The sequence below is a fragment of the Ornithodoros turicata genome, chromosome 4 (genome assembly GCF_037126465.1).
Source record: "Ornithodoros turicata isolate Travis chromosome 4, ASM3712646v1, whole genome shotgun sequence".
NCBI lineage: Eukaryota > Metazoa > Arthropoda > Arachnida > Ixodida > Argasidae > Ornithodoros > Ornithodoros turicata.
In genome coordinates this window covers 16,858,505-16,863,296 of record NC_088204.1, presented here as the reverse complement: position 1 = coordinate 16,863,296, position 4,792 = coordinate 16,858,505, and positions in this window count along the sequence as shown.

Sequence of the window (4,792 nt, the reverse complement as noted above, 5' to 3'; positions counted from 1 at the left end):
GAGCATTCTGCTACGTACGGTCGACCAGTTGTATACGGATGGAGTTGGCGAGTCCAGGTCGGAGGTCGCGCGGCGCGGAGGAAAGGGGCGATTGCTCGTGCCAGTCGCCGGACAGGTCCGGTATTGAGTTTGGTGCTCCAGGGTGAATTGAATTTTGAGGGGCCGTGCGCTACGGAAGTGGGCGGTTGTTTAGGAGTTAGATTAAGGTCAAGTTTGCCAGTCGTGGGGTAGAGTGATTCTGTTGCGTGGGTGGCGATAATGATAGTTCGCCGATGAGCAGTAAGAGAGCATAAAACGATGGAGCAGTATCCTCGGTCCTCGAAGTATCCTGCAGTACAAGGCACCCCTTTAATCACTAAAGCACGGTATATGAGAAAGATAAATAGCAAAAGTGTATGTCCGAAAGTGGAAAGTAATAACAGAAGTTACAGCAGTGTGCGCAAGAAAATTAAGGATATTGTGAACAACGCTTTTGAGGTTAAATTTCTAGTCTAGTAAAGTCTAGTAAATGTTTATCAAGGAATGCATGTGTCCTATCACTGGTCAGTGCGTCGGTACAAATAAACAGCAACAACGCTCAGACGCTTTTAGACATATGTCGACACAGTTCCCTTAGAGGTTGGCCCAGGACGCTCATTCCCCCAGGGCGTCAGTCGTGACGTTGCCCACCTCTGTGAGGCCGACAACGGTGAGCCCTTTCAGCACTACCACCACCACCACAACAACAACAACGCTGTTTTGACGACGACAAGGACGACGATGATGATGATTGCTCGCGATGTCAGCATCACAGTGAGGGGCGATAACCGAACTGTCGGCAGCATCACTTCGTCGTCTTCACTTTTGGTCAGCGAGCAACTCAACTGGGACAAGCAAGAATAATAATACTGGTACCGTGATGTTGCACGTAAGATTTGTCTGCGCAGTGTGGCGACATGTTGCGGAAATCTCCCACACGCGGTGCTGGAAGCAACGTTTACCTCCCCCACATTGCTACCGCCCTCGGCCGGGATCGGACCCGCGATCTTGGTCTCACGCAAGAGTGGACAAGTAAGAGTGTCCACGAACCTCGAAGGTGTCTGTGTGTTCGTGCTGTGTGATCGTCGACGGCGTGATATTGCAGCGGCATCGAACGTCGGCTAAAGATGCTCCGAAGCCCAGTAGGTTTCACACGCGATTCTTCAAGTGCTACGCGCGAACGAGTCCACTTAGGCAACTTGTAACAGACGGAACAGCTCATAAGTAACAACATTTCAAGTGCTCCCAAGCAAAACAGCAGATGGCAACCAGGCGAGCCACGGCGACCATAAGTCAACACGTTCAATGGCTCGCACGCCAGAGCGTTAAAAAAAAGCACGGACCACTTTCTCGAAGACGCATTCTTCTTGTCCACACGTCCATGGATCCACTGCTTAGGGTGATGTCCTACATGCGCCGTAAGAGCCCGCAACAAAAGGAGCATGCACGGGTGGACTGAAGAAGCACACCCTGCTGTGGCTTTGTGTCTAGATTTCCTCTCGTTCACTTTCGCTTTTGAAGCCGTGGAAGCGTTCACAAGGCGAAATGCAATGACCACCGGAATGGTATTGTGTGCAACTCACCGACGATGCACTCGTACTCCCACACATGATTCTTCCGAGGGCGGCGTCGTACAAGGATCTCGCCATTATACGTGGGGAGGTCATCACTGAATGAGCTATGTTCACTGAGTACCGGATGCTAGGGAGGATATGGCAGGGATTAAGCGTTCTCTGTATCGCACCGTGACGTCCAGAAACCTTGTCGTGGTAACATTCACGCGACGCTGAAGGGTTATTTTTCGGTATAAATTGTGCCGTGTTCATTGTTTCCGAAGTCCTACCGTTGTCCCAACATTGCGTACATGCGTTCTGCCTCTTAAGTTTCTCCTATAGAGTTGACCATTTCCTCAAAATCAGCGGTCGTCCTTGTAGATTCCAGTAATATTTACATTGATTCCTTCCATGCACTGTGACTGACTGGAACGTTGTTCCCCAGGCGTTGGTCACCATCACTGACTACACACGTTGCATTCAAGGATGCTCTTGCCAACTGCCTTTGTGTGTAAAGTGTTGCATGACGTGTTTTTTATGAATCCGTCCCTTCTGCAATGCGCCATGGGGCCCTTGAGGTAAATAAATATAGCTTGCAAGGTATGTCTTGATCGCAAAACTAGAGGTAAGCAACTGTCCGCGAGACTTTATATTGGCCGCTTAATCGTCTGCTATTATATGTCTATTTCATAAAGCATATTGCATATGCCATTCCCTTGTATGTCTATTTCTATTTCGTGTTTGATAGCACACCACACCAGAAATTGATGGACAAAGTGGGTGGGACCGGCATAAGCACTCCTATTGTCCACTGGATAGAATCTAACCAGATACATGTGTGATTAGTTCAACCCTGATAAATCAGTCAAACCATGATCAGTCCAGTGGATTATTACTTACATACTACCGATTAATAAAACCGACTGAAAGATCAGGAGCAGAATTATCGAAAAACTGCTCTACGAATCGCATATGCTAAAATGGAACTTTGTCGTTTGACGCAAGGGCTGTAACTTCCTATACCATAAGAACACCAACTTAAACATATAGGCATATGCATAAAGCCTCGCTTCCTTGACATTATAGCTACTATCACATAACAATTACGTTATACACTGCATGCCAAAATCAGTCGAAATTCTCGTGTCTCCAGATCATGAAAACATGTTTGTAGCATTCATTCCTACAGCACAGCTTTCCCAAACAAGGACATTCGTTTCGCCTGATGGTACACTTTCAAACTTTCAGCCACGTCTCCGCTCTTTCGTACTTTCTTTCGGAAAACGGCGTTCTTGCTGAACACGGCAGCAGACACTCCATGCTCGCTCCAGCACTTCCAATTACACTGTCAACACCACATCGCTCAAGGCACCCCTCATAGCGACAACTTAATGCAGACATTCCGCGTGCATGAGACACAGGAAAACGTTAGAGAGTCTTACAGTGACGGAGTCAGGAAAAGGATGCATTCGAAAGGAATGCTCCAAATGATAGACTCAAGGGCCGACAGTGGGAATCGTCGGAGCGTGTAATTAAGGTGCACTATGCAAGAGATGTCGTTTGAAAGATAGATCGCGATGAATACTTACGTGGCCCTCTCACTTCAAGTGTTCTTAAAACGATGGAGAATATACGGGGCGAAATGAGAAAGACATAAGTCTATATACTGCGGCAAGATACGCCTATGTTTAGACCAGATAAATATAGACCGATACGGTTGGTGTTATAAAAATCACGCTAATGAGCTATACTAGTAAAATTTAATGCAGCTGAAACAGCTGGTAGGATTGTAAAAAGAAGTTGGAATGGTATTTCTAGGCTTCTAACGCAAAACAGATAATCCACATAGTAAAAAAAATTGAAAAAAAGGTGGGGCTTCGATGCACTTAATCGATACTTGGAAAAGGAAATGTCTTATTGATCGTATGCTGATCCGTGCACGGAAATTTTTCTATCGATAAAGAAGTCAATGCGCGTATCGACTTACCACATACTCTATATATGCACAGAAGGGACACCTTTTCGCATTCTTCATCCTTTTCTGTGCCTTTACCCTCTTCTCATTTGTAAAGGCAAAATCAACAAAACTAGCCACGTTCTCGAAGCGAGGTGGGCATAAAAATGGTGCACTCACCGCGTATCCTGTGCGCAGCCTCACTTTCTTTCCTTCTTTGAAGTTTGGCTACCCGTTCAGACCGAAGACCTAGCTACGCCCTTGACCGACGCTTGCTGCATATCCTGAGAAAGAAGGAAACGGAGACAAAACCTATGACATAATTCAGTAAAAAAAAAAAAAAAAAAAAAACGTATTATCTGTTTGCTTGCATTCACAAAAGGTTCAGACAACCGACTGCGATAGAGGTATCGCCATTCTAGTCACTCAAGTGTAGTGTTTGATTTGTTTGGCAAATGTGTTCCACTGTTTTGCGCACTGCCCATGCAGTTTCTCTTAAACGTGCTCATCGTTGCTTCAGTAGCGGTACGTGTATGTCGTGTACTCTTCGACGTGCACGAAGATAACAATAATACCTACAGCAAAGATGTTCATTGAAACTATCGTTGTAGAATAACTTGTGCGGCGCAAGGACGCTTTCTTTGCGTTTTTTTTTTTTTTTGAATATTTAGTCATCGTTGATAGGAACAAAGTTATTTATTTATTTATTTATTGTTGATTGATTGATTGATTGAAAGAAAGAAAAAAATGGGGATTTATTGTTGTGGGGAGACGTTAAAAGCCCGAAGGCATTACGTAACGGAGGTGGGCACACGGTAGGGATATATAAAAAATGAAGAACAGAGTGCATGATAAACTGGATATTTGACAAGATGCAGCAAATGTGCGAGATAGAATTAGAGAAGAAAACATAAAAATCAATCGTCACTCCTTGGCTATACAGGGTGTTCCTTTTTATCCGTTACACATATTTAATTAATCTACGACAACCATACACAGATGTCGTTTTTACTGGTGAGTTCTATACGGCCAGGCGGATATCCTGTCGGAAAGCGTATGTGTCTACTGGACAACTAATTAGCTAAAATTCATTAATTAACATTTTAATTAGATGTTTTCCGGAAAATGCGAGATACCAGTATTGTAGCCAGTCATTATTCAGATCCACCCTCTTTTCTTAGATAGTAAGCCAGATGGCATGTCGTTTCTGCGCCCGAGAAGTGCGCAGTTCAGGCTTCGGCTCATTTCGTATCAAAATTTGACTATA